Genomic DNA, 23713 nt, shown 5'->3' with positions numbered 1-23713 from the left:
AATTTAGTTCTCAGTATAGAATGACAGCAAGAGATTAATGAACACAAGAGGGAGAAGCTTGCTATACTTCTACCTCATTACAAATACTGTAATCTTTTAGAGTAGCTTAAAGGCCAAGTAAACACTGACACACACACACACACACACACACACACACACACACACACACACAACCACATAGTAAGGTTAAGGGCAAAAAGGCAAGCAAGCTTCCTAGAACTTCCCAAAGGCCAAGTAAACACTGACACACACACACACACACACACACACACACACACACACCCACCACATAGTACGGTTAAGGGCAAAAAGGAAAGCAAGCTTCCTAGAACTTCCCAAACAGCTGGATCTAGCTATCAGATTATTCTATCTAGCACAGTATTGGTTAAAGCCATCAAGTTTTTGTATTGCTTCCTGCAAAATGAGGCCTAAAACAACCTGGATGCTGGGAATGCTGTATCAAAGGTTCTCATTTTGCCTATCGGGCTTGCTGGGCGCCATCTGCTGGTCTTCTGGACACAGTGTAAAATGTATTCTTTTTGGTCTTAATTGCTGTTCTGATTAAAGTATTTGAAAAAATTGTAATTTTAAAAAACTTCCACTGAATGTAACTGAATCATGAGGAGAACATTAGATAGAATATTAAAGACCAATTAACCCAGCTCTTGTGATTATGAAACTTTATGAAGTTTACTGGAATTGTACTATGCTTTTTCTTTTACAATGACAATGTTGGCTTTAGGTATTTGTGAATTCTTCATTTCTGAATTCTCATCACCAACATTAAAAAGTTATTTTTATCCTCAATTTTTAATACAGCAGTTTGAATTGTGGCATTTTTTGGGTGTACACAATACAAAAGACTGCACGTGGTCTTCAACTGTGCCTATGCAATGAACTGACATGGTAAATAGAACAATCGTTTTCGTTTTTCTTTTCCAACTATATCACCTAAAATAATACTCATTTTGCTGGACTTCTCCAGTCTTGTAAAAACACACACCCCAAAAACAATACTGTCAATTCTTAATGAACCCATGGATCATAACTGAGTTCCAAAGTTTCCATTTTGCAAATCCTACCACCTTCCCCACCAAACCATTCAAGGTCAGCTTGACCTATATCCAAGAGCCAGGCACAGCCAGAATCGGGAGTGAATATGCAGTCAGAAGGCCGAAACAGGTATGCATGAGCATCTTATGTCTTTTGCTATTTCCCCCTGTCCATTGCTGTGAATTTAGTGTATTTATAAATAAAAAATATACTGAAAGCATCATAAGTCTCATATGGGGGTTTCACTAATTGTAGGCAGCCTCAAATACTAAGGAAGTGATTAACAACTAATCAGAAGTGAAAACTAGCTTACCAGCAAGCTGTGGTTTATCAGAATGGTTGTAGTAGTTTTTAAGAGTTGTCTGAGAATCCTATCCCCTTTCACTGTTTTTATACCCTGGCTGCCATTTGATGCTGGTGATTGACTGGTGGAGGAGAGGGGAGTAGGTATCATGCAGATAGCCAGATTGTTCCAGATCAAATACCTAGATGATCGGGCCCTTAGTGCTACAGCAAACACTTTATGTGTTCCTAGTATGTTCTGATTCCCTAAAGAGCCCATTTCTACCCTTCATCATTTTCAAGATTTTAATTGTATGCTCCACCTTCATTTCTGCAGATAATCTATTGGCCAGAGGACATTATGGCTATTTAGGTATGAACACCTCTAACTTGCTGTCCCCATATATAAAAACCTATGCACCTTAGCTCTCAACTAAATCTCCTTCCAGCTGGGCGCGGTGGCTCATGCCTCTAATTCCAGCACTTGGGGAGGCTGAGGAAGGTGGGTCACTTGAGGTCAGGATTTTGAGACCACTTTGGCCAAGATGGTGAAACCTCATTTCTACTAAAATTATGAAAAATTAGCTGGATGTGGTGGCGTGCACCTGTAATCCCAGTTACTTGGGAGGCTGAGACAGGAGAATCGCTGAGACAGGAGAACCCAGGAGGCAGAGGTTACAGTGAGTTGAGATCGCGCCATTACACTCCAGCCTAGGTGACAGAGCAAGGTGCTGTCTCAATCAATCAATCAATCAATCAATCAATAAATCTCTTTGCCTGCTGTCAGAAGAACTGGTATTCCTACTACCTATCTTCCAGTCCCACTTTCTACTGTGTCTTCGGGGTTCTAACTTCATTATCCCCTCTCGTCTACTTCCAACCTTCCACTCTTAAGGGCCTTTCTCCTTTGCATAACTATGACTATTTTTCTCCACTGAAAAGAGTCAAAAACAAATTCCCTAAGGCGACTGCCCTTTACCAGTTTTCCTTCCCAGTACTATACAATCTCTTTCCTTTCAAATAATGCATCTTTTCCTAGAGTCACTTCCCATTCCATCTTCAAACCCAAGCAATCTGCTTTTGTTTCATTCTCCACGGAAAGTGTTCTGACCATAAAGATCACCAATCCTTCCCCTTACATAATCTCTCTGTAGCCTTTTGATGTGTTGTTGAGACTCCTAAGTACTCAGGACTCTATACTGCTCCTTCTTAGTCTCCTTTAATAGCCTGCTGGTTTCCATCCACCTATTCATCCTTATCAAAGATCTGTCTTTGGTAGTCTTTGTTTCCTGGGCGGTCTCATTCAATCCCCAAACTTCTGTGATCATGCATCCACTCTGGCTCTCACATGTTCATCTCCAGCTTAGACCCACATAATAAACTGCTACTGTTCACCTTTGAACTAACCTTCCCCACAAATAGTCTCAATTCATCTCATATAAAAACAAGTCCTCTTTCCCTCCCAAACCACTGTTCCACCTGGATTTCCTGTTTCGTTAACAAAAAGCATTATCTACTAAGCCATTCAATTCAGAAATCTGGACATAGTGGACTCTGCCCTTTTTCTCATGCTCCTCCTCAACTCACTCAGCATATCCTGCCATTTGATATGAGTGTTTCTTTACATAATCTCTCCTCCCTAGGGTCACAGTCCAGACCCTTATGCCCTCTCACATGCCCTCCTTGCTTGGATTCCAGTGGTTCTCAAAGTGTGGTCCTCTCAACAGTGCCATTTGCATCACCTGGGAATTTATTAGAAATGCAAATTACCAAGCTGCCCCTGACCTACTGAGTCAGAAACTCTAGGGTGGGGTCCAGTAATCTGTGTTTTAATTAATTCTTTAGGTAATTCTGAAGCTAAAGTTTGAGACCCACTGTTCCAATCTACCTCCACTAATCCATTCTCTACACTTTTAATATAGCCATCTTGCAAAAAAAAAAAAAAAAAAAAACCAAAAACCAAAAAAACCAAATCTGGTTGTATTCTTGCTTTGCTTAGAAGCCTTTAGTGACATTTTTGACTAGAGTGAAATCTAAATTTCTTAGTACAGCAGAAAGAAAAATCCACTAGGATCTAGATTCTGCCTACCAGTTTTCAGAAAGTCAAGCACTTTAAATCATTTTTAAGAATGCATTGTCATGTAGTGACTAAGGGATGAGCTGTGGACTCATACTACCTGGCTTTCCTGGCTTTGAATCTTTACTTACCACTTTACAACTGGCTGTGTGGCCTTGGATGAGTCACTTAATCTCACTATGCTTCAGTTCCATCATGTGTACAATGTGAATAAAATCGTCCATATCACAAGCTTGCTGTGCAGTTATCACAATACTTGGCACTTAGTCTGGGCTCAGTAATCGTTAGATATTATTATTATTTTGATTATGTCAAACGAAAAAAACATTACTGGAATTAACCTGTAGTATAGGAAGAACAGGAGAGGATTAGAATTAATGCCCAAACTAAGGGAAGCGGTCCCCATAAAGCAGGGCCTGCTTCTTTGGGCAGTTTCAGTTCATTAGTTATGAATAAAAATACCCAGAGTCTCGAGAGAGGTTCTGAGGTCTTTGGGGTTTGACTAGGGTAGAGTGAATCTGGTAATCAGATTCTAGCATATCACAGGACAGATAATAGTCAAGCTTCTAAAGTCAGAGCCAGGAAAGCTATGAAGAAAGTCAGAAAACTGATACAGAGCAAAGCAGCAAAGACAGGGTGAATAATTTCAGGTTTATTTCTCTAATAAGAGTTAATAGGGCAGCTAAGTGATCAAATGTGAGAATCTTATGATGACTGAAACTTGGTCTACGTTTTCAGACATGTTGTTGGCCACTCAACAGCAAAAGCATTGAGTAATGGTGAGAATCAAATTCTAACTCCCATCACAAATTAGTTATGGTCTTGGACAAATTACTTCTCTCTTGCCTCAATATCATGATCTGAAACAGGGGGCCACATTATGAAGACAACGATATACATTCACAGCTTAGTGCAGTGCCTAGCATGTGGGAAGTGCTCAGTACACGGCAGCCATTACTTTTATCGGGAGTATATTATCTTATACAAATCATATATAAAAATAGGCACCCCTGGAGGTTCCTGCTTGATCGAAGCAATTACATATTATCATCGAATATTTTGACTAAAATTGGGTTCTAACTTATAAGGCGAGGAAATATTGTAAAGACAAATCCAAACACAGTCATGTATCCCACGTTCACATCATTTAGGGATTAGCAATTTTCACTTCAAATATGTATGAGATTAATTCTATCCAAATGCTCACGTAGTGTCTGTTATGCTAGCAAGACTTTTAGGCTCAGGGGGGAACTACCGAGAAGAGTAAGGCATGATTCTTGTCCTCAAGGAGAATACAGGTTTGAGAAGAAAATGGGACAATCTTAATAAAACATAGTTCAATGCTGTATAGGATCAAAAAACCAAACCAAACTCCCCCCAAAAAACTGTATAGATCAAGTCTTTACCAAGTTGACTCATTTTTCAAAATTGTAGTTCTCATTTTTCCTCTATCCTCCTCTGAATTAGTCTCAATCCATTTTTACTTACTCCATCTTTAGTTACTGCAGGGAGTCAAGATCTAGAAAAACTAGTCACTGCCACCCACTGTAACAGAAGGTAGCAGCCACTTGTCTTCTCTGCTATATTCCTAGTGCATAGCAGAAAAGTAGAGAATCTTGTTCTCTTTGTTCCACAGAGGATGGCTTATTCTTCTGCTTCAGCTCTTAGTTCAGATGTCACCTACTCAGAGAGCCTTTCTCTGAGCACTCAACCTAAGTGTTTTCCCTCTCCCTCCCCATTATTCTCTAGCACATGTGTTTCCTTCAAAGCCCTACCTTTGTGGTGAATGCTGTGATGTGCCACCCTGACCCCTCTAAGGAATGAAAGGCTTATTTCCCCAGATCCTGGAAGTGCTGAGACAGACCTCAAGGGCCAGCCTCTGTCCATGATTGATTTGGCTGAAGAGAGTTGAAGTTAGGCCCTTTCCAGGGCAACAGACATCCAACGACAGATCAGTCAAGGGGTATAAAGGCCTGGCCCTTCCCTTTAACTGTGAAGGCCCAGCCCAGCACTAGAGTTCCTGTGGGATCGGTGGAGAACATCCTTGAGACTTCACTGCAGCCTAACTTTTTCTATCTGCCCAATCCTGCTTCCTTTCTTCCTTGGTAATCATCCAAAAAGTCTTCTCTAGTAAATGTCCTGCCTCCAAATCCCCTCAGAGTCTGATTCTCAGGAAACCCAACCTAGGACAATCTAGAAACATCTTGTTCAATATCAAGGTACAATCACCTCTCAGCATCTGGGGGACTGCATCCAGGACCCATGATGGATACCCAAATCCAGATGCTTAGGTCCCTGATTTAAAAATTGTTTATTAGGTCAGATGTCGTGGGTCACGCCTGTAATCCTAGCACTTTGGGAGGCCGAGGCAGGTGGATCACCTAGGATCAAGAGTTCAAGACGAGTCTGGCCAACATGGCAAAAGGCTATCTCTGCTAAAAAATACAAAAATTAGCCAGGCGCGGTGGCGGGTGCCTGTAATCCCAAACTACTCGGGAGGCTGAGGAAGGGAGAAATGCTTGAATTCGGTGGGGGGCAGAGGTTGCAGAGTGAGCGGAGATCAGCCACCGCACTCCAGCCTGGGCAACAGGGCGAGACGCTTTGTCAAAAAAAAAAAAAGTGTAGTATTTGTATACAACTTACCAAATCTTTCCATGTACCTTGAATCATCTCTAGAGTACTTATAATACCTAATACAATGTTAAATGTTATTTAAGTAGTTGTTACACTGCAGTGTTTAGGGAATGACAAGAAAAAAGGTCTGCACGTGTTCAGTACAGATATAACCATCATTTTTTCCCCCAGAATATTTTTGTTTATTTTTTAAAATAGAGTCTCTGTCGCCCAATCTGGAGTGCAGTGGCACGATCTTGGCTTTCTGCAATCTCCGCCTCCAGGGCTCAAGCGATTCTCCTGCCTCAGCCTCCCAAGTAGCTGGGATTACAGGCACGCTCCTCTGCGCCCGGTTCATTTTTCTGTACTTTTAGTAGAGACCGGGTTTCGCCCACGTTGGCCTGGCTGGCCTCAAACTCCTGACTCCAGTGATCCGCCCGCCTCAGGCTCCTAAAGTGCTGGGATTACAGGCGTGAGTCACCAAACCCCGCCGACCCAGAATATTTTCTATCCGCAGTTCGTTGAATTCACAGATGCGGAACTCATGGATAGGGAGAGTATTGTTTATCTCCCATAACTAGAACAAGGAGTCAGGACCCTGCACGTCCATCTTGGTCACTGCTGTATCTACTAACTCGGCAGTGCTGTAGACACGTGTATATCTGTTCATGGATAAATTGACGATGTTAATGAATGAATGAAACCGTGATATTGAGAGTCTCTGAAACAGGATTTGAGTATCATCTGGGAGGAAGATGAGCATGACCTTAGAGGGTCATCCCTACAAGATCCACAGCCCTGCAAGCCCCGCGGCTGCTTTCACGCAGCTGGCAGGGCCATGCTGCACAACGGCTCTGACGCCGTCGGAACGCCGTCCCCACCTCCCGACAGCCTGGGGTACACGGTGCACCCTCCAGACAGTCACGGGGGGGCACACGGGGCTCCTCCCAGCGAGAGACGGGACGGGAAGTCACAGGTCCGGTGTAGAAGACCTCCTCGCCGCCCGCATCCGTGCCTACCGCAACATTTACCATCGGCAGCTATTTCAGAGGTCGGTCTTTCGCCTCCTACAGAGAGCCAGCCTCCTCCTTGTCCCCGCCCTCAAATATCCTTCAGTGAGGACACCGGCGACCTTTGGGGGTGGAGAGGGAGCCGCCTACAAGCCCCTTCCCCTCTCTTCGGCCGGTCAGAAAGCGGGCTTTTCCACCTAAAGTTCCAGCGCTCTCACCTGCCCACCAGCCGCCGCGCCGCCCCAGGCTGCCGCCAGCAGGCCCCAGAGACAGACCTCAAGCCGCCGCTACTGCCGCGGATCCCGGCAACCTTTGCGTAGCGCGGGGGCACGGAGCAAGCGCAGCTCTGCGGTCGGCGCCGGGCCGCCCGCACTCCGCTTCTCCGGGTTTTCCATGAAGCTCCAGTCAACTGCGGCCGTCACCGGAAAAAAACGGGGAGCGAAGTTTATTCAGTGTATATTCGAGCAAATTGTTGAAAATGAAATTTTAAAGAACGCATACAATTTAAATAACATATCAAAACGGTACAGCTTCTGCCTTCTGGTGAGCGCTTAGCAATGATTTATTGAATGAATGAAAGAAGTAGTCCACTGCCCTCTGCTCTCTGGCCTGACATGACCAATCACAAAACGCTTGGATTTTTGGCTCAGCGCCAGTATCCCGCCTCTCTGTGCGGTTGTCTGGAAAATCAGGAGTTACCCTCCAGTAACTTCGGGGATCGGGTTTGGAGAATGGACATGCGCCGTGAGAGCTAGTTGCCTTCTACTAAAGCATCCGCCCTCAGTTCTTCTTGAGGGCTGACCCGGAAGCGAGGACTTTCACAGCTCGGTACTCTTCATAGATTAGATAATTCATCCGTTATTTCCCCATCCTGCTTCTGAGTTCCAGGACAAACCTTTTATTCTCTTTTAACATTAAAAAAAAAAATCGAGGAAGTTATGTTCAAACATGGCTATTTTCATTAAAGTTTATCCGGCACTGTGAAAGCTATCTTTCTTTTCCCATAATCTTTCGCACCGAATATATGTTTCATTCTTGAACTAGTCATTTTCCAATGTTAAGAAGACATACCACAGAAAAGCGGTTTTTTTCTCTCGATCAGTTCAACTGCTAGCACTGTGAGTTACCGTGATTCGTTACTTGCTAATCATAGTCATTGGGTTCCCAGCCTTTAAATAGCCTGCGTCCGGCGCCATTTTTGTTTTGGGCCCACGTTGAAAGCCGCGATATTCTGAACAGAGGCCATTTTTCTTTTGGGCAGATCCCACGGGCCATCGAAGTGTTTCGCTGCCATCTTAAATCCTGGCGGTGGCCTCAATCCAACAGCGAAGCTGCCCAGATCATCTTGTGTTTGGGCGGCGGCTGAGTTCACAAAAGCGCGCGAAGACCCTGGGAAGTAGGAAGTAGGCGCGAAAGTGCTTCCTGTAAGCTTCTGAAGGTTGGCTGCAGCGCCGGCTACCTGTGTAGTCCGAGTTCCCACAGCCAGGTACTACGCCACCAGTGACCCTGGGCAGTAACAAAACATATAAAAGCCCGAGCCCAAACCCCGCCACCATCATAGGTAAGCACATGGACCTCTGACAACCTCAGATGTTCCTTCAAGTGAACTGAACTGTCTGCCCATCTCCTCCCTCCTGGTTTTTTGCTTTGAGTTTTTGAGACTTTTCCGAATCCTTCTCCCTCTACTTCCACCTTTCTTCATTGTTTTCAAAAAGCCAAAAAGTTGCTAAACATCAGGGTGCCATGAGCATGGGCTTTAAGGTGGAAATACTATTCAGGAAAGTTAACTTTATCTTCGGAGAAAGGGAATGCAGTAGATGGGCCAGGTATTTGTATCAAATCATGGCTACCTGCATCCAGAAGTACAAATACCTCCCCCTTCCCAGACATTTTTGGGGATGTGACGTAAATACAGATTGCGTTTGTATATACTTCCCATTCATTCATTTATTCAGTGCATTTCTTGAGTACCTAGTTTGTGCTAGGCCATAAGGATTCAGCAGTTAACTAAAAAAATCCATTAACTCATGGAGCCTACACTTTATCACCTTGACATCTACTAGGTTGAGACAAATAACAGTATTTTATGGTTCTTAGCACTGCTAGACAAGTATTTGCTTTCTCCTTCCCCTGAACCCTGTTTTTGAGTTTTAGTTTTTAATTTTTTTTGGCCGGGAGTAGGAATTAATGGTATTGACACTTCTTGGATCCTAGACATAACGATATTTGTAAGCCAGTTGGCTAGTGTTACAACCAATATTCCAGTTACTTAGGGCCTTGTTGTTTAAAGTTTGGTCCACCTAGCAGCAGCATCAGCATCCTCTGGGAGCTTGTTAGAATTACACTTCATGCCTCACTCCAGAGCTGCTGAATCAGAATCTTCCTCAAGAAGGGCACCTTAAAGTTCAAGGAACATTGATTCAGGGCATGGACTAAAGATACAGCCCTTTCTTTCTTTTTGTTTTCTTTTTTTTTGTTTGTTTCCCTTAGATGGAATCTCGTTCTGTTGCCCGGGTTGGAGTGCAGTGGTGCGATCTTGGCTCACTGCCATCTAACCCCCTCCCCCCGCCAGGTTCAAGCAATTCTCCTGCCTCAGCGTCCCCAGTAACTGGGATTACAGGCGCGCGCCGCCATCACTCCCGGCTAATTTTTGTATTTTTAGTAGAGACAAAGTTTCGCTATGTTGGCCTGGCTGGTCTGGAACTGCTGACCTCAGGTGATCCACCCGCCTCGACCTCCAAAGTCCTGGGATTACAGGCGTGAGATACCGCGGCCGGCCTGGCCCATTCTTTCTTCAACCCGTGCTTCTTAACTAGATTCACAGTGTATTATCAATTTATTCCATGTTCTAAATGCAGTGGATATTTGACAGGTTTTTCTGTGCTTTTAGTTCATTAACTTGATGTTTGGGCATCAATTTAGCATTCCAAAAAGTTGAAAAGAGATTCTGTCATCCCAATATACTTTTATGTAACTTCTGTTATGACATAACATCCGAAATGTAGGGTTTTCTCTGTAAGTCTTAACATCCAATTTACCACTGGCTTGTGTTTTTTTAAAAAAGTTGTTTACTGTGCTTCTTGCTTTCTCATATCCTGTATGCATATGTGCTTTTAATTTATTAAAAGTCGAACTCAAACGTTTGCATGTGGACAGCAGTTCAATACTGACTTGGAAAACATTGGGCCTTGGTTTACTAAAGCTTTTTGTGGCACCTTGCTTTCTTCTGTCTTCCCATTTTGTTTTATTTCATATATGTTTTTATTTTTTGAGACAGGGTATAACCCTGTTGCCCAGGCTGAAGTGCAGTGGCGGGATCATAGCTCACTGTAACCTCCAACTCCTGGGCTCAAGCCATCCTTCTGCCTCCGCCTGTCAAAGTGCAGGATAGCGGGTATTAGCGACCGCACCCAGCCGCCCTCTATCTTTCTGTAATGAGAAATCTAAATCAAGAGTTCTCGACCTTGGCTGCACATAACATTCACCTGGGAGCTTTAAAAACAGACTCCAGACCTGTATCTGCAGAGATTGAGACCCTCTGGATGAAATTAAGGAGTCAGTAAGGAGTATGAGAAAACAGAAACAACTTTTACGTTTTTTGTTGTTATGTTCGATTTTCTCTCCCTTATGATGTTACTTAAAATAATCGGGATTTTGAAAACCATGAAAAGAATTGGATTAAGAATGTAAGGAACTAGCTTCCCAGTAACTGGTCAACTTGCCAATTATTTGCTTTGTGTCCTAAGAAAGTTGTCCAGCCTTTCTGCTTCTCCCTCCATCTATTAATTGGGAAAAGAAAATAAGGCCACTGTTGTTTTTTATTTAGTTTCATGTGGTGTTGCCAATTGTAGTGAATATTTATATTCTGTGAGTGTGAGAAAGAAAAGTATTTTACAAGTGCAATATTCGTTGCTTCTTGTGTTAACATCCCTTATGTTGTGTGTGGCAGTAGAGCGTGATGGGTTAGGAGATTAACTCTAGGGCTAGACTCCCTGGGTTCAAATTCTAGCTCCTCTGTTTATCAGCTTTGCGACCTTGATCAGATAACTTATCCCTTCATTACCTCAGTTTCCTCATCTGTAAAATAGGGTTGATGTGAGCGTTAGATAATATAAGAAAAATGCTTGTAATAGTGTCTAGCACATAGTCACAGCCATGTAAATATTAATTAACTATTGTTAAATTTTATTATAATTAAATTTTTGGGTTTTAAGGTTTTGTTTATGCATGCAAATCACCAGGGGAAAGGTATTACAGTTCTGTGACTTTTCAGGATATGAGCTTGTTTGGAAAAGAGGGTGATCTAAACACAATATACCAGGCCAGGAAGAGGATTTTTTTTTCTGTATTTTTTAAACAGCTTTATTGAGATATAATTGTTATACAGTTAATGCACATATTGAAGTGTACAATTTGATATGTTTATGCCAGTGAAACCATCGCCTCAACAAGATAATGAAGGTATCCATCACCCCAAAGAGTTTCCTCTTGCCCCTTTGTCATCCCTCCAGCCACTCCTCTTCCAGGAAACCTCTGATCTATCACTGTAGATAAGTTTGCATTGCATTTCCTAGGTGGTTTTTTTTTTTTTTTTTTGAGATGAAGTCTCCCTCTGTCACCCAGGCTAGAACGCAATGGTGCGATCTTGGCTCACTGCAACCTCTGCCTCCTGAGTTCAAGCTGTTCTCCTGCCTCAGCCTCCCAAGTAACTGGGATTACAGGCACCCTCCACCACGCCCGGCTAATTTTTCTTTGTATTTTTAGTAGAGATGGGGTTTCACCATGTTGGTCAGGCTGGTCTCGAACTCCTGACCTCAAATGATCTGCCTACCTTGGCCTCCCAAAGTGCTGGGATTACAGGAGTGAGCCACCATGCCCGACCGCATTTCCTAGGTTTTTATCTAACTGCAGTCTTGGAGTATGTGCTTTTTAGGGGGTAGGGGTTAGTCTGGCTTTTTTCATCATCATCATCATCATCTTTTTTTTTTAATTTTTATTTTGTTTTAGAGAGGATCTTGCTGTGTTATACAGGCTGCTCTTGAACTCCTGGTCTCAAGCGATCCTCCTGTCTCAGCCTCCCAAAGCGCTGGTATTACAGGCATGAGCCACACCATGCCTGGCCATCATAATTATTTTGAGAATCATCTTTGTTGTTGGGAGTTTCAATAGTTTATTCCTTTTTAATTACTGAGTGGTATTCCATTGTGTAGATATATAATAATTTGTTTACACATTCACCAATTGATGGACATTTGGTTTGTTCTTATTTTTATAATACTCATTCTCACATTGCTTTGTTCTTCTCTAGCTTATTTTAATTAAAAAATTTTTTTTCTTTTTTCACTTTTTTGAGACTGGGTCCCACTCTCAGGCTGGAGGGCAGTGGTGTGATCTCAGCTTGCTGCCGCCTCCACCTCCTAGGTTCAGCTGATTCTTGTGCCTCAGCCTCCTGAGTTCAGGTGATTCTCGTGCCTCAGCCTCCTGAGTAGCTGGGACTACAAGTGTGCCCCACTGTGCCTGGCTAATTTTTTGTATCTTTACTAGAGATGAGTTTTTGCCATGTTACCCAGACCTGCCTCAAACTCCTGGACTCAGGCAATCCTCCTACCTTGGCCTGTGAAAGTGCTGGGATTACAAGTATGAGCCAGGGGCCTGGCCTGACAATTTTTTTAGAAGTTTAATTATTTGGTAATGAAGCCTTCTGTGTACAGCGAAACCAAGAGGTGATAGTTGTAAAGCATGTTTGTATTAAAACTTCACTTTTGCTGTTACGTAGTTTATGAATTAATGTTTTGTGAATGAAACACGGCTTTTTAAAAATGCAAAATGTGTGCATTGACTTTTAAGTGTATTGTTAGTTCTTGACATGTACATGTCTAATCATTTTAAGCTGTATTAAACCTCGAGTCTACTTTTTAGAGATTGAGGACAATAATTCATGCACATGAAGAAACCTACTTATTAGGTAGCAAAGTAGAGAGCTATAAAGCCAACCCTATAATGTTATAAAACTCCCCTTTGTCAGGGAAACGGGGAGTACCACTTACATTTTGAGTGATGTAAGTGTATTTCTAAAGTCTTTTTGCTTCTATTATGTAAAAGCGGTTACTTGTATTTATTTTAGTATTGACGTTTTGTGCTTGAATTAATCAGAGGTGGTTTAAAATTGGATTTGACTGATGTTAATTATAGGATAATATATACAATATGGCTGTTACAATATCTTGGACATAGAAATTCATTTGTGTCACTGTTGATTTATCGTCTACTTAGAAAAGATTGGATTTTTTTTTTTTTTTTTTTTGCATTTAAAAATTATTCTGGGCCCAGTGCGGTGGCTCACGCCTGTAATTCTAGCACTTTGGGAGGCTGAGGCGGGCAGATCACTTGCGGTCAGGAGTTTGAGACCAGCCTGGTCAGCATGGTGAAACCGTCTCTACTAAAAATACAAAAATTAGCTGGGCATGGTGGCGCACACCTGTAATCCCAGCTACTTGGGAGGCTGAGGTGGGAGAGTCGCTTGAACCCACGAGGCAGAGGTTGCAGGGAGCCAAGATAGTGCAACTGCACTTCAGCCTGGGTGACAGAGCAAGACTTTGTCTCAAGAAAAACCTAGAAACTAAAAAATAAATACAAATTATTTTTAATTTATGTAAAATAAAATTATTCTTGGGTATGTAGTTTTCAGAGTTTTAATCAGTGCATTGAGTTTTGTAACCACTATCGAAATCAGCACATGGGACAGTTCCATCGGCTCCTTCCTCCCCAACTTCCCTTCTGCCACCCCGTTGTAGTGCTCCTTACCCCTTCATTTTGGCAACCAGTGATCTGTTCTCCATCATAACAGTTTTTGCTTTGAAGTGATTAGATTGTAAAACTATTTCATTAATGATTATCAGAACTTTTTTTTCTATGTAAAGGTGACTGGAAAACATTAGTTTTCAGAGTTCTTGGGTTACAAAGTGGATTGATCATGTGCTGTTTGCTTGTACTCTTGTTAAAATGATTCTGTTTAACAGACTGAGCACCCACTGTGTATCAGGCACCAGGCTCCATAATTATATATCTGATCTCATGTAATCCTTACAGGAGCCATGAAATAGAAACTGTTGTTATTATCCCATTTCAGAGGTAAGAAAACCAGAGAATTAAAGGAGTTGAATAGCCTGCCTCAGGTCATACAAAGTCAGAGTTTGAAGGGATGAGTTTTACAAGAACCTAAGGACATGTACCACGTGTGGGTGCCTATGTCTGTTTCTGACTAGCTATTAAATAAAAACTAGATTCAGGCTGGACACAGCGGGGTCACACCTGTAATCCTAGCACTTTGAGAGTCTGAGGCGAGTGGAGTGCTTGAGCTCAAGACTTAGAGAACAGCCTGGGCAATATGGCAAAACCTCATCTCTACAAAAAATACAAAAATTAACCGGGCATGGTGGCTTACACCTGTAGTCCCAGCTACTCGGGAGGCTGAGGCAGGAGGATGATTTGAGCCTGGGTAGGTTGAGGTTTCAGTGAACTGTGATCACGCCACTGTACTTCAGCCTGGGCGACAGACCAAGACCCTGTCTCAAAACAACAACAACAACAACAATGAAAACCTACTAGATTTTGCCTATTAGTAAAGCATCCCATGTGGTGGCTGGTGGGTATTTTCTGTGGGCACAGCAGGAAGGGGAGGCTCAGGTCATGGGTCAGCTGACTAGGTTGAGAGTATAGAGTAACTAAAAGGACTGTTCCATGGAATTATTCTTGGTAGAGTATCAATGTTTGACTTACATTTAGTGACAAAGGATTTTTAAGTTCTAATTTTTTTGTTACTTGCATTATCCTCTTTCCATTGTTGAAGCTGAAGGGTTTTGTTTTTTTTTTAATAAGTAAACTGGCATTCAGAATTACCATCTGAATAATAACAAAAGCTGATTCTTTTTTGCACTGAAGTTGCCTTTCAGACTTTATCTGAGTGGTCACCAGTGAAGCCTTCGCTCATTTGTCGTTTTTCCTCCGTCTTTTGTTAAGTTTGTGATTCATTCCTTGATACTGGTTGTTTTGGTGATAAGATTGGTGCATGTGTTGGGAGAGGACAACAGTGAAATGATTTCTCATTCTTGAATTATAGCTGCAACTTCAGAAGTTCTAGGGCCTTTGCTGTTTTCTGTTTCTGTTCCCATAACTAATGAAATTTCTTTAAGATGATAGAAAGAAACATAATAATTTCCTAGATAAAATTTGAAATCTGGAGATTAGAAGCCTAAAGTTAATTTCTGGTCTATTTAATGAGAGCAGTTGCTTGTGACATAGGCCAGCAATCACTAGAAAGAAGACAAATGTGAATTTCAGAGTGCCTTAGATTTTCCCACAGAATAATCTAGAAGGTCATTGACTTTCTTTATTAGAGTTTATCTCTGCTTTGTATTTAAATGACAGGACAATCTTGTGATACTGTTTAATCTACTTCCATTCTCTCCCCAAATTAATTTTTTAAGACTCTTAGGATCTTTCTCACTCCACTAAAAACACACATGTAATCATATTTTTGGTGGGGTCATACCCTATCAAAGTCTCCTCATTGTGAAAGAATGCTTGTTTTCAGGCCTCAGAGGGTGGACTCAAGAATGCACAACAGAAGATGAGGCATCATTTTTAAGTTATAATATACTCTAACTTCTCAGCATACTTACGTAAATTATATACTTTCAGATATTTGGAAAATCGATCTTTTTGGGTTGTCCTACACTTCTTAAAAACAGGCAACAAAATAAAACTGCCACTGAATTTAGACTTGAATTTCCAGCTCTGGTAGCAAAGGCTTTTTAACATTTATTCTGTAAACCTGGGCACTGAGCTTGCTGCATCCTCCTGAAAGCAACTTTGAAGGCCTAGGAAAATAATCATTTAAGATGCATTGTTGCTTTTTGTGTGTGTGTGCACATTTGCTTTTTAATGATCAGTTAAAAAAAATTTAGAAAAGCCTCAGGATGTTCCTGATTTAAAACTTAATTAACATAGAAGCTAATAATATATTTTTCATTTAAATGAACGTTAAAATGCCAGTATTTTAAAGACAAAGAATTTTATGCACCGAAAACATCATCTTTGTGGTATAAACTTCAACCATACCTCTAATCTGTTGCCCATTATTTTCAGTATGAAACACTAAGATCTTCTGGGTATGTGTTTATATGAATTACAGCTCTCAGCTTTGGCTGTATGATATATATAACTGAAGTGTTATTTATTTGGTGAAATAGGTCCAGAGTGCTTGACCTCTTTTTTGGAATGCTTACTGTGGAATTTGGAATTTGGGGACAGTAAAGATACATTGGATAAATAGGTATAAATCTAAAACAAAAACAAAAACAAAACCACAGTCTGATTTAGTAACATCAGTGGACCCAAGTCAGCAAAGTTTTAATGTATAACTGTACCACACCCCAAGTATTAAAGAGGAGATGAATGGACCCTGTCCTTGGGAATCTTATAGTCAGGAAGAGGACCAGATTTAGGTGTAATTCAGTGGGCTAGGCGTGAGAGTAGAGGTGGTTCAAATGTGTCCCAGAGAAGGAGCAATTCACTTGGTTCATAGAAGGCTCCAAGGTGGCATCCGAGTTGGGTCTCAGGATAACTCAACTTGCCTTAGGAGAGGACATTCCAAGTGCAGCATGCATGGGGGAAGGCAGAGAGAAATGGAGTTGCCTGTTCAAGGACACGTGCCAGGAGTTGGTTATGTGGTGGCATTACAGGTGTGAAGTTGCCGGTGCCATAAGATGGAGGTTTGGACAGGGACACTGATATGGTTTGGATTTGTGTTCCTGACCAAATCTCATGTTGAACTGTAACCGCCAGTGTTGGAGGAGGGGCCTGGTTGAAGGTGATTGTATCATGGGGGCAGATTTCCCACTTGCTGTTCTCAGGATAGTGAGTTCTCTCGAGCTCTGGTTGTTTAAAAGTGTGTAGTACCTCTCTCTTTGCTCTCTTCATCCTGCTCCAGTCATGTAGGACATGCCTGCCTCCTTTTGCCTTCCACCATGATTGTAAGTCTCCTGAGGCCTTCCCAGCCATGCTTCCTGTAGAGTCTGCAGAACTGCAAGCCAATTAAACCTCTTTTCTTTATAAATTACCCAGTCTCAGGTAGTTCTTTATAGCATTGCAAGAACAGACTAACACAAGCACCGATAAAAGGACTTGTGATGCTGTGGGAAATCCCAGTGAAGAGTTTTGAATAGGGGACTCATGCTCAGACAACTCTAATGTTGGGTTTGGGGTTGGGGAAGTACAAGGATAGAGATTAGAGGTACTTTAAGAGGCCGTAGTTGTCGGGGGTGTCCTCAGGATAACCCTTTCTTTGGCGTCTGGACCTCCTGGCATCACCATGTGTTTTAGTCTGCCTGTGCTGCCGTGACAAAATACCTTAGACTGAGTAGTGTATAAACAATAGGAATTTATTGCTCACAGTTCTGGAGAATGGGACGTTCAAGATCCCAGCAGATTCACTGTCTGGTGAGGGCTTTCTTTCTTTCTTTTTTTTTTTTTGAGATGGAGTCTCGCTCTGTCACCCATGCTGGATTGCAATGGCGTGATCTTGGCTCACTGCAACCTCCGCCTCCCAGGTTCAAGCGATTCTCCTGCCTCAGCCTCCTGAGTAGCTGGGATTACAGCTACTTTTTGTATTTTTAGTAGAGATGGGGTTTCACCATGTTGGTCAGGCTGGTCTCGAACCCTTGACCTCGTGATCCACCCGCGTTGGCCTCCCGAAGTGTTGGGATTACAGGTGTGAGCCACCGTGCCCGGCCTGGGCTTGCTTTCTGCTTCAAAGATGACACCTACTTGCTGTACACTCACATAAGGTAGGGAGGCTGGGGAGCTTGTTTGAGCCTTTTTTAAAATAAGGGCACTGGTCCCATTCGTGAGGATGGAGCCCTCATTACTTACCACTTTCCAAAGTCCCCACCGTTAATACTATTACATTGGGCACTGGGTTCCAACATATGAATTTGGGGGGATACCAACATGTAGACCATAGCACCGTGTTGTGATTTGATTTTTCCTTCTCATGGGAGGCGGACGGGCCCATCCATGACTGTCATCTGTTCCATCCCAGGTAACAGGCTGTGTGCATGTAGTAAGGGAAGAGAACATGTGTTCGCCACAGATTCTCTGGCAATTGGTTCTTCTGTGTTAAGATATCACAACTAATTGGGTTTTGTAAAAGAATAGTGAGGGACATGCCCCTCAGCTCCCAGAGAATATGAAAGTCTCATGGTTGGATGTTGCACAGTGGTTGTCAAGGCCTGAATAACGGAAGGGATGAGAAGACTTTCCTTCCACCCCCTACTGCCTTACCAGACCTGCGGAGACTTCGTTGGGAGGCAGGGGCACCTTACTCTGGGCACCACCTCTGCCCATTTTTCTGTTGGATTGTTTTTTCTTTTTCCTTTTTTTTTTAAGATGGAGTTTCGTGCTTGTGACCCAGGCTAGAGTACAATGGCGCGATCCTGGCTCACCTCAACCTCCACCTCCTGGGCTCAAGCGATTCTCCTGTCTCAGCCTCCCGAGTAGCTGGGATTACAGGCAAGTGCCACCACGCCCGGCTAATTTTTTTGTGTTTTTAGTAGAGACAGGGTTTCTCCATGTTGGTCAGGCTGGTCACGAACTCCCGACCTCAAGTGATCCACCCGCCTCAGCCTCCCAGAGTGTTGGGATTACAAGCGTGAGCCACTGTGCCCAGCCTGGATTGCTTTTTCTTGGATACTTATGTTTTGCTGGTTACATGTCTTACAAATATTTTCTCCCAGTTTATGATGCCTCTCCCCCCATTTCTTTATGATATGTTTTGATGAAGAGATGTTTTAATTTTTTTAAGCTTTTATTTTGAAATAATTATAGATTCACAGGCAGTTACAAAAAAAGGTCCAGGGAGGTCCTGAAAACTGTCATTCAGTTTCCCCCAGTGGTAATATATTGCGTAACTGTAGTACAAATACGAAAACTAGAAAATTGACACTGGTTTAATCACTATAGTTTATTAGAGTTAAGCAGTTACACATGCATTTCTTTGGATTTGTACAATTTTATTACATGTGTATGTTCATGTCACCAACTTCACAATTGAGATAGAGAAATGTTCCGTGGTTCCATTGCCACAGGTTCCCTCCTACTACCTCTTTGTAGCTACACACTCCTCTCCCATCCATAACCCTCTGGCAACCACTCATCTCTTCCCCACTTCTATAATTTTATCTCATAAATATTATGTAAATGGAATCATACAATATGCAACCTTTTGAGATTGCCTTTTTTTTTTTTTCCCAAGACAGAGTCTTGCTCTGTTGCCCAGGCTGGAGTGCAATGGTACGATCTTGGCTCACTGCAAACTCTGCCTCCTGGGTTCAAGCAATTCTCCTGCCTCAGCCTCCCAAGTAGCTGGCATTACAAGTGTGCGCTAAGATGCCTGGCTAATTTTATTTTTAGTAGAGATGGGGTTTCACCATGTTGGCCATGCTGGTCTAAAACTCCTGACCTCGTGATCCACCCACCTCGGCTTCCCAAAGTGCTGGGATTACAGGTGTGAGCCACCATGCCCGGCCGACGAGACTGCCCTTTTTTTTTGAGACAGAGTCTTACTCTGTCACCCAGGCTGGAGTGCAGTGGCGTGATCTCAGCTCACTGCAACCTCTGCCTCCCGAGTTCAAGCAGTTCTCTTGCCTCAGCCTCCCGAGTAGCTGGGACTACAGGCATGTGCCACCACGCCCAGCTAATTTTTTGTATTTTTAGTAGAAACAGATTTCACTGTGTTAGCGAGGCTGGTCTTGAACTCCTGACCTCAGGTGATCTGCCCGCCTCGGCTTCCCAAAGTGCTGGGATTACAGGCATGAGCCACCAGGCCTGGCTGAGATTGCCTTTTTTTTTTTTTTTTTTTTAAACTCAGCCTGTTTCCTTAAAATCCATCCAAGTTGCATGTATCAGTAGTTTATTCCCTCTGCCTGAGTAATATGCCAGGGGATAAATGTACTGTAGTTTAACTGTTCACACATTGAAGGATGTCAGGGTTGTTTCCAGTTTGTGGCTGTTAAGAATAAAGTTACTATGATGGCCGGGTGTGGTGGCTCACGTCTGTAATCCCAACACTTTGGGAGGCCGAGGTGGGTGGATCGCAAGGTCAGGAGTTCAAGCCCAGCCTGGCCAAGATGGTGAAACTCTATGAAAAATACAAAAATTAGCCAGGCGCAGTGGCAGGCGCCTGTAATCCCAGCTACTCGGGAGACTGAGGCAAGAGAATTGCTTGAACTTGGGAGGCGGAGGTTGCAGTGAGCAGAGATCAGGCCACTGCACTCCAGCCTGGGCAGCAGAGTGAGACTCTGTCTCAAAAAATAAAAAAAATAAAAAATAAAGTTACTATGAACATTTCTCCGCACCCTCACCAGCATTTGGTGTTATTATTTTTTATTTGCCTTTCTGGTAGGTGTGTAGTGATATCTTGTTGTGGTTTTATTTTGCATTTTCCCATGGCTAATGTTGTTGAATATCTTTTCATATGCTTTTTTACCATCTGTATATCCTTCTTGGTGAGATATCTGTCATTTGCCCATTTTCTGATTGGACTGTTGCTTTTTACTATTGAATTTTGAGACTTCTTTACATATTCTAGATAGAAATCCTTTGTTGGATATGGATTGCAAATATTTTCTCCCAGTTTTAGAAAAGTTTTAATTTTAATATGGCCAAAGCTGTCATTCTTTTTCTTTATGGTTTATATTTTCTCTGTCTAGTTAAAAAACTCCTTTATGATTTTGAGTTCATAAAAATATCCTCTGAAAGGTTTTAGTTTCGCACATTTGAGTTTTTAACCCATCTGTAATTGATTTTTGAGTCTTGTATGAGATAGGGTTCAATTTAATTTTTTCTCAAATAGATATGAGCAATTGTTTGACCACAGTTTATTGAATGAGTCATCTCTTCATTTCCCACTAATTCACAGTGCTGCTGCCAGCATGCATCTGTTTCATAAATGCATGCATTGGTTTCTGGTGTGTGGAGTCTGCCCCTTCTGCCTGTTTGTCTGCCCGTTTGCCAGTACATTAGTTTTTATACCTTGCATTGTAGTAGTTTTGGTAAGACAAACCCCATCTTTTGTTTTTGTTTTTATTTATTTTCTAGAAGTGCCTTGATCTTTTTTACTCTTTCTCAGTTTCCCCGTTCAAGTTTGTAGTTGGAGTTGCATTAAATTAGTAGATCAGTTTGAGGATGTCTTGAATATATATTTTCATTTTATTCCTAGATACTTTTTATTTGTGGATGCTAGTTTAAGTGATATTTTAAATTCTACATTTTTTACTTTTTTCAAAGAAGTTGTTTCTACTGATTCATCATTAAGCATTTTGTTACATTTTTGTAGGTGCTTTTTCTAGATTAAGAAAGTCCTTTGTATTCGTAGATTTCTAATGTTATCTTTTTATTTTTTTTCTGCTTCTACTGAAATGATTACGTGCCTTTTTTCTTCTTCAGTTTTTGTTTTTTGAGACAGGGTCTCTCTCTGTCACCCAGGCTGGAGTGCAGTGGCATAAACATGGCTCACTGCAGCCTTGAACTCCTGGGCTCAAGTGATCCTCCTGCCTCAGTCTCCCATGTAGCTGGAACCACAGGCTAATTTTTTGATTTTTTTGTAGAGACAAGGTCTCGCTTTGTTGCCTAGGCTGGTCTCGAACTCCTGGGCTCAAGCAGTCCTCCTGCCTTGGCTTCCCAAAGTCCTGGGATTACAGGTGTGAGCCACTGAACCCGGCCTCTACTTCAGTTTTTTAATGTGATGATTTCTCTGGTGTTTAGCAAACCTTGCACTCCTCAGATATCTCACTTGGTTCTGATGTTTGTTTGTTTTCAAGTAGGTTTGCTAGATTAAAGTTGCTTTTAGATTATTGCTTCTATGTTCACCCATAGAATTGTCTGATTTTTCATTCTTTTACTGCTCTTGTCTGGTTTTGCTATCAGCGCTCCATAAAATGAGTGGTGGGATGATTTCCTTCGTACTCTTTTCTCTGGAAGAGTTTGTATACTGGCATTATTTGTACCCTGAACTGTTGATTTTTGGATTCTAGAGGTTTAAAAATGGAATAGACTATAGAGGTCAACCTTTCCAACTCCACTGTTTTTTTCTGAGGTGGGAAGAATTAAATGCTGAGGCATAAATCCAAGGGACACTTTGCACTGTACCATGACCCAGTGAGTTCATCATTATAGAAACCCTAATCCTGAAGTAGGGGTAGTAGTCATTTTATTATGTAAAACAGATGGCTCAAAGTCTTCGCACCAAAGTTCATGCAAATCCACGTAAGAGTGGCTTGAAAAACATCACATTAGCCTCAGTCTCATAGTTTTCTAGGCCCATCTGATTAAGATTAAGAATGGAGTTAAGAAGGCCGGGCGTGGTGGCTCAGGCCTGTAACCCCAGGACTTTGGGAGGCCGAGACGGGTGGATCACGAGGTCAGGAGATCGAGACCATGCCGGTTAACACGGTGAAACCCCGTCTCTACTAAAAATATAAAAAAATTAGCCAGGCATGGTGTTGGGCGCCTGTAGTCCCAGCTACTCGGGAGGCTGAGGCAGGAGAATGGCGTGAACCCGGGAGGCGGAGCTTGCAGTGAGCCGACATCTGGCCACTGCACTCCAGCCTGGGCGACAGAGCGACACTCCGTCTAAAAAAAAAAAAAAAAAAAAAAGAAAGGGACTCAGGCACTCTTACAGCTTTGGGATCACCTGCGAAAGCAGGCAGACAACCCTGCTGGCCTACTATTGCTTTGTGTAGGAGCTGGCAGCTCACAGGGCAGTGATATGTTTATTGCCCAGTGTGATTATAATTTTGATTGGAAATATCAAATATTCAATATATGGTATTTTTATGAACATTAATAAAGATTCAGTATATTTCTGGAAAATTTCCCTAAAAACAGAAAAAAAAAATAAAAAGGTAAAAAGGTTATATGTATAAGTGACTCAGCTCCAATTATCTGGAACTTTTTTTTCACCCGGCAGGCTTTTCGTGAGTACCCTCTAGTGCTAGGCATTGCTCTGAGGGCTGCTCACATATGAGAGTGTACTCCTGCCACCATGGATAAGTATGATTTTACCATATTTGGGACTTTAGCAGATTGGCTTAGTTTGTTTCAGATATCACCATTTAATTCATCCCCAGCACATGCCTAGTGCTGTCATAAACCAAAGAAAAGAGGATTTCTTGATTTGAAATGACTTTAGCAAATATGCAAGCTCAAGGTCTATGCACCTGACTGTCCAGATGTGTTATGGGCTTTATCCTGGCAGAATTCATTTATTTATATTTTGTGTATGAAGGGTGCCATCTTATGTAGCATAGTGATAAACGAGTTCAAACTACATTTTCTTTAACAATAGAGTTTCTTTCTTTCTTTGGTTAACAAGAGAGAACCACTACACATGTAGGTTTATTTGAGGTCATACTCTGTGTTGGGAACTTGGACCTTGGCGTGAGGCAGAGGGAGGAAGGTCACACCTAACCTGACAGCCCAATGAGTCACTGACCTTGGCAATTCTACAGGTGACAGATGGTGCTAGTTTGCTCTCAGTGGACCTAACAAGACTCTATCTAGTGCCTGGTTAGGCCATCAGCTGTGAGATCCAGGCCTGGTCCCATAAGTTCTCATTAGG

General features: G+C 42.3%; 2 protein-coding genes across 4 annotated transcripts in view; one reads left to right on the top strand and one right to left on the bottom strand.

Moving 5' to 3' along the window:
- The window catches only part of MKKS (McKusick-Kaufman syndrome), a 29422-nt gene extending 21833 nt beyond the window's left edge, over positions 1 to 7589 (bottom strand). The window contains exon 1 of one of the 3 annotated variants that reach the window (XM_003905075.4): positions 7254 to 7589. The gene's annotated coding sequence lies outside the window, so the exon portion shown is untranslated. The remainder of the gene's footprint in view (positions 1 to 7253) is intronic. The other 2 variants (XM_031656549.1, XM_009216550.3) reach the window with 2 other exon arrangements.
- Positions 7590 to 8293: 704 nt separating this feature from the next.
- Positions 8294 to 23713, top strand: part of SLX4IP (SLX4 interacting protein) — a 196319-nt gene continuing 180899 nt past the window's right edge. The window contains exon 1 of the mRNA XM_031656551.1: positions 8294 to 8596. The gene's annotated coding sequence lies outside the window, so the exon portion shown is untranslated. The remainder of the gene's footprint in view (positions 8597 to 23713) is intronic.

Source organism: Papio anubis, chromosome 16 (assembly GCF_008728515.1).
Source record: "Papio anubis isolate 15944 chromosome 16, Panubis1.0, whole genome shotgun sequence".
Lineage (NCBI taxonomy): Eukaryota > Metazoa > Chordata > Mammalia > Primates > Cercopithecidae > Papio > Papio anubis.
This window is presented reverse-complemented; position numbering and strand designations above follow the sequence as displayed.